Source organism: Lactuca virosa, chromosome 8, assembly GCF_052849685.1.
Source record: "Lactuca virosa cultivar CGN04683 chromosome 8, Lactuca_virosa_CGN04683_v6, whole genome shotgun sequence".
In the NCBI taxonomy this organism is placed as follows: Eukaryota; Viridiplantae; Streptophyta; class Magnoliopsida; order Asterales; family Asteraceae; genus Lactuca; species Lactuca virosa.
Window position 1 is genome coordinate 82620415 of NC_136433.1, and position 6698 is coordinate 82627112.

The 6698-nt window shown below is 35.9% G+C and overlaps 1 pseudogene; it reads left to right on the forward strand.

Moving 5' to 3' along the window:
* Window positions 1-374: 374 nt before the first annotated feature.
* On the forward strand, window positions 375-6232 carry LOC145130558 (TMV resistance protein N-like; annotated as a pseudogene).
* The last annotated feature ends 466 nt before the right edge of the window (window positions 6233-6698 follow it).

Consider the following 6698-nt stretch of genomic DNA (forward strand, 5'->3'; position numbering starts at 1 on the left):
ATAAGTTAATGGTGGACTTCGGTGAGTTCTACCTCTAATTCTTATTATGTACTTAATGCCTCACCTTAACTTACAGCGACAAAATCATCTTTCTTTAGTTTTTGCTATCTGAAACTAATTGATGTTTCCCAAGAAAATTGTTTCAAACTACTTATGATAGTATCTTTACAAGTTCTATTTTGAGTGTGAAATGCAAAGGCTAATTAGAACTCTTTTACTTTATATCGTGAAGCATGAAATGAATTACCTCTTCTGTCATTGGGAGCATGTGTTGATTATCCTTTTATATTCAATGTGTAGGGATGAATCAAAGTTTATCAAAATAATTGTTGAGAAAATTTCGTTGATGTTGCATCCAGTAACTTCGAGTTTGAATGACAACCAGCTGGTTGGAATTGTGGCTCGCATGCAAGATTTTTAAATCAAAGCTACAAATTAGGTCAGGTGGTGTGCGCATGCTTGGAATATGGGGGGTTGGTGGTTGTGGTAAGACTACTCTTGCTTCTTCCATATATGATGAAATCTGTAGGCAGTTTGATGGTTGCTACTTTATTCAAAATATTCGAGAGGAAGCAAGCAGGTATGGTCTGCGAAAGTTGGAAGAAGATATTCTCTCAAAAATGGGAGTAGATAGAGTTGGAGGAGGAAGACGCATGATAAAGGATAGGCTGTGCCATAGAAAGGTCTTGATTGTTTTTGATGATGTTGATAACCTTGAACAACTCAAAGCGTTAGCAGGATCGCATGATTGGTTCGGTGAAGGAAGTCTAATAATAATTACAACAAGAGACGAGCATTTATTAAATATTCAAAAAGTCGATGTGATACACGAAATTACCTTGTTAAATAATAATGAGGGCATGGAGCTTTTCTGCAAGCATGCACCCCGGGGTGATAGACGTGTTGAAGATTATGAGGTGCTTACAAATGATGTGGTTTCTTATGCTGGCGGGCTCCCATTAGCACTAAGAGTTCTCGGTTGTTTTCTATGTCACAAAGATATGAATCAGTGGAGGAGTGCAATAGTCAGACTGAAAGAGATCCCAGATACTAATATTCTGGGAAAGCTAGAAGTCAGCTTTGATGGACTTAAACCGCTTGAGCAAGACTTGTTTCTTGATATAGCATGTTTTTTTTAGGTGGGAGAAGAAAGACGAGGCAATGGAGAGACTTGATGCTTGTGGTTTTCATCCAGTTATAGGAATAGAGGTGTTGGGACAAAAGGCTCTCATAACTATTTCAGAAGATGGAAGATTTGATATGCATGATCTGGTGGAAGAAATGGGACACCGCATTGTTAGAGGGGAACACCCTAACAACCTTGAAAAACATAGTAGAATTTGGGAGAATGAATATATTATGAAAATATTACATATGTGCTATGGATGCAACCACGGTAATGGTTAAGCTAAGCTTTGCATGATATATTATGTATGTATGAACAAACAATTTTGATTCAGTTATGACACCATTTTGTTCCTCTATCACAGGACCTTGACAAGATCGAAGCAATAAAAATAGATTTTTGGTTTCAGCCAGAATCAGAGGAAGAACAAGATCTTCCTTGGTTTTCTTCAAACATGAAGAACCTTCGGTATATGGAATCGATACGTGATCCTGCAAAATCATTGTTTAATGACCTTCCACTAAGGGAGCTTTGTTGTCTTATATTGTCCCATGGCTCTCAAAAACAACTTTGGGAGGGTTGTAAGGTAATTCGTACTGTTTATCACTTTATCTAATTGACAGATGAAATCAAAGTTGATGATGAATTAAAAACATGACTAATCCAGAGTAAATTTCAACTATATATAGTATTGAAAAGCATGGACCTTTGTTCTGTGAATGTCCTTTGTCTAAATAACTATAAACTTTTCAAAATATAACTTGTTTATTGACATACTAGTCATTGTAATCCTTGGTGTTTATGTAAAACCCATCCTCCATCTAAATATCCTTTTGACTTAACATAGATACAAATTTCTTTTTGTTTTTTCGAAAATAAATATTATGTTACTATTTAGGTGAGATTTCAATCTATTTTTCGGTTGATTAAAAGCAATTTTATAATATATTGATATAACTGTTGGTTCCGGCCCCTCAAAAACACACACAACCACACACACTCAGAACTTATGTTATGTAGATTTGAGTTTATCACCTGAACATTTTTCATTGATCTCACAATTAACATTTAAATAAGAAACAAACAAACTTGATCCTAAAGAATAGGTAGCTAACCTACTCCTACGTGAAGTTCCTAAAAGCCAGGAAGAACAAGCCCATGACTTTTGACCTGGTAAACTTTCACAAAACTTGTAAAATACACGAATAAACGAGTGAATTACAATATGCTAAACTATTGTAAACCCATGAACTGATCCACAACTTCGGCCCATGACCCGGGTGATCCTGAACAAACCGATTAACCCAACAATAACTGATTTGGGTTTAAAGATCTTTTATTATCTTGTTTTTCTTAAGTGGTTTATAGATATTTTATTAAACAATTGAACACTACAGATGATCTCCATTTGCGGATGGAAGGAATTAGCTTTTTTTGTCTAATTATTACCTGTGTATAACTGTGTTTGTCTGCATGTGTTTATGTATGTCTATGTGCATGCCATTTTCCTCAAAATCTTGTCACCTTGATACATTTTTTACTTTTATTCAACAGTTGCTGCCAAGTTTGAAGTTATTGAAACTTTACAGTTTGAAGAAGCTAATCATGACACCGGATTTTAATGGACTTCCAAATCTTGAAAGATTCATTCTTAAGGCATGTGGTTGTTTAAAAGAGATTGATCCATCGATTGGATGCTTTGAAGACCTTGTTTTCTTTTCTGTAGAAGGTTGTCCCAGTCTTGAGATGTTTCCACCCATTTGGGGAATAAAGAAACTGGAGAGCTTTTCATTCCCAGAGCACCCCAAACTTGTTAAGTTTGCAAAGATCCACCGACAGAAGATGGATAATTCACCACTTCTTGATTTGGATAATAGTGGGAATGAAGTTGCATCCTACATAGAATCTTGTCAGAACTTATTTTTTGTTATTTGTTGGAGGTGTGGTTGCAGTAATCTTCCTGGTGTAGAATGTTGTGTAGAGGAGCCTTTTTTATGTTGGTTAGGGATTTTCCACAACTTGCAAGAACTCCGTTTCTTAAGGAACTTGGATCTGAGGGAGTGCAATTTGGGAGATGAAGACATAGGCTCTGATGTTTTAGAGTTTCCAAACCTGCAACAACTCAATCTAAGAGGAAATAAGTTTTCACGGTTAAGTTTTAATTGCTTGCGACTTCCTCGGCTCAAATGGCTAGACGTGTCATACTGCTTTGACCTGGTACAACTGTCTGATCTGCCATCAAGTATAGTTGTTGTTAAGGCGGTTCATTGTATGTCACTTGAAAGGTTTGGAGACATTTCAAACTGTAAATGGTTGTGGAAAGTCTTACTTCAGGGAAAGAACAAAGTAGGTCCACTTGTTGGTGAGATATTACTAGATTCCATGTTCCAGGTTTGGCGCCTCTACTCTACGTACCTTTTGAATTTCAATCTTTATCATATTAGTTAACCCCAACATACAAATAAATGAATGTGTTTTCCATGGCAGGGGAATGCTATTGAAGATCATTTTATCAGTTTCTCTATTCCACGTCAGATTCCAAAGGGGTTTGCAGGTAGGTCCTTTAGGGGAAAAAGATTTACAAAGCGTCTCCCACATGTTAAATACGATGCCGACTCGTTTAGACTGCGTCTTCCAGATGATTGGTGCAATGACTTTTCTGGGTTCTTAATACGTGTTGTTACCCTTTTTGGACATTTGAAAATAGACGTGATCATGAAAGAGTAGCCAGATGAAGAAGATTCTGGGTTTGAGATTTGGCAGGATTCTAATGAAGCACCAGAGCCTGATTATGGTGGACGGTAATGTACACAAGTGGGATATGTTTCCTTGAGTTCATTGAGGCAGTCCACATCATTTAATCCATCATACAATATTATTTCATTTTCGATAAAATGGCATTGGACTTCGTTTGCAGCTGAGCTCGTTCCTAGAAAAAGTAAAGATCATCCGGTGGAATTCCAAACAACAAAAGTTGCAACAGATTCCTCAGAATTTTGGCATGAGGAAAATGATCTTTATAAGGCATTTATGATCCATGATAATTCCAAGTCTTCTATCAATATTTTATGGCACGCATAGAGAGACATCTAACAAACCCATACACCCATACATAGATCTCTCGACTCTTTGCCGGTTTGTATAGTCCGAGTGACTCTGAACTTATGATTGTGATTACACTGCAACAAAAATCCTGAAAAAAATTGTAAAGGGAGTGTTGGTGATTTTGTATCATCAATGTGTATTTAAGTGTAATGCATTGACTTGTTGACCAAAATTCAATCTTGATGAATAGTAAACAAGTAACGAAGGTGCAGAATGCACACTTGTTTAAGTTTATTCAAGATTCAAAGTGGATTGTCATTTAGGGGTGAAGCCCCTAAAAGAACAGGGGTCCGGGGGCAGCGTCCTTGGGAGCGGGGTCCAAAGGGCGGCAGCCCCTGGCGGGGTCGAAGGGACAGAGCCCCTGGCTGGGATCGATTAATGATCTGAATTTTCTGTAAATAAACCCGGTTTTTTTACTTCATTTTGACCTTTATTAATGATTCCGTTTTAGTGACTGTTATTGGTTTTGACAGTTGGAGTAGTTTTTTGGACAAAGAAAACTGCCTTGACAGTTTTCAGAAAAATAAAGTACTTAATCATTTTGGTCATCATCATTTTCTGGTACAACAAAAACACACGAAATTCATAACAACCAGATTTTCTGTTCTTGCTCTCATTCCTGAGTCTTATCCGATTAAAGATTGGGAGTACCACCCAAATACTTTAATCTGAAAGTGCATACACGATTCTCAGAATTTCCAAACCTTTTATTAACCTAATTTCTAACAAGGAGGAGAATGAATGACCTGAAGATTAGTGCATATCGTGGTGAGATCTCCTTCTGATTTGCCCTAGGTTCTGATACCCTAAAATACATCGAATATTGAGAGAGAATGCTTTCTATATAAACTTTAGCTAATTCATAGGACTACACTTTGTATTTATACAGGAAAGCACCACCTCTTTATTATAACAGGGTGTGACTCACATCAGAGCTAAAAATCACCTGTAAGTCACATCATAACATCGTAACTGCCTCCAACTGCCACAGGAATAGTCTAACACAGCAAGGAAGAAAGAATATGAAAGATCAAAAGTAGGTTGTGTAATAGAAATAATCGAATTGTTCTTGATGATGTCAATGACCTTGACCAACTAGAGATGCTAGGTGGATTACACGATTGGTATGATGAGGGGGCCAACAGTAATTAATCACTACTAGAAATTAACATTAACTATAAATCACAAGGTAGACATGATGTATGATGCTAGTTTATTATTGTTGGAGAAAGCATATATATTGAGATAAAGAGATACAAAGAGAGATTCTTGTACAGAAAACAAAAGCTTTTATTAATCACCAATCAATACAATTTACATAAGATTATTACATGTATATATAGAGAGTATACGACACATTCTTGAACCATCATAATGGATGGAATATCCTCGAACCATCACAATGGGTGTGTAACCGTTGCAACCCTTGAGCAATAACTACCAACTTTTAACTGTCCAATCTTTCTTTAAACAACATTTACTAATCACTAAGTCTAGCTTAATATTTCAACAATTATCGCATAATGAGTTTATTCAGCTCTTTCATTGACATGCATATCAGGTAAGATTAAAGAGACAATGAATACATTAAAGGTCTTCATCACGTTTTCCTAAGCTTGTTGAAAACATGAAGAAGCTAAGGTTCCTTCTATGTGCCTTTCTTCTTTCACCAAAACAATGTTGAAGAGCTCAATTGTCTTTCTAATGATTTGCACCTTATTTGTTGGCCGGTCTTGTTATCCTGCAAATCAGTTGCCAACCCATGAAGCTTGTCCTTCTACAATGAATTGTATCAGAGCTTACAAAAAGAACTTTGGATGCGTTAAAAGATAAATCAAGATTTTATTTGATTAACATATAAACCTTGTGGATCCTGTGTAAAAAGTCTGACTAATTTATGTTGTAATTTATTTTGTAGATGTATCGGTAAAACTGCTTATTGTGGCATGGAGTATTGGTCTTATTGAGGCATGGAGTATTGGTCTTATTGAGCAACTTTAGTGTAGCTTTACAATCTATATTAGTTAATGTGCATAGAGCACCTGATAATCTGTTATTCAACCTGCTTATTCCCTCAACTTTAGTTCAGAACATTATCTACTTTTTGTCTTCCTGCACATTATTTCATGTAGCTCTAGAATATGCAATGAAAATGTTGATATATATATAGGGCTAGGTTATAATGTGGATGGATAATTATTGTGCGGATGTGTGGACAATGTTATTCTATGAGAATTACTAAGAGAATAAGTTGTTTACGAATGCAAATACATTCAACCTTACAAAAATATCGTCATTTTCATGAATTCTCACTAATTCTTATTCATTTATGTTCTCACACATCGTTTTTCATTCTGACATAATACGACTCAATAAACATTCTGACAGAATGAGAATAATAATAAAAAGGCTATAATAACGTTATAGACAATTTAATTACTGAGAATGTGTGTTAATGACAATAGTT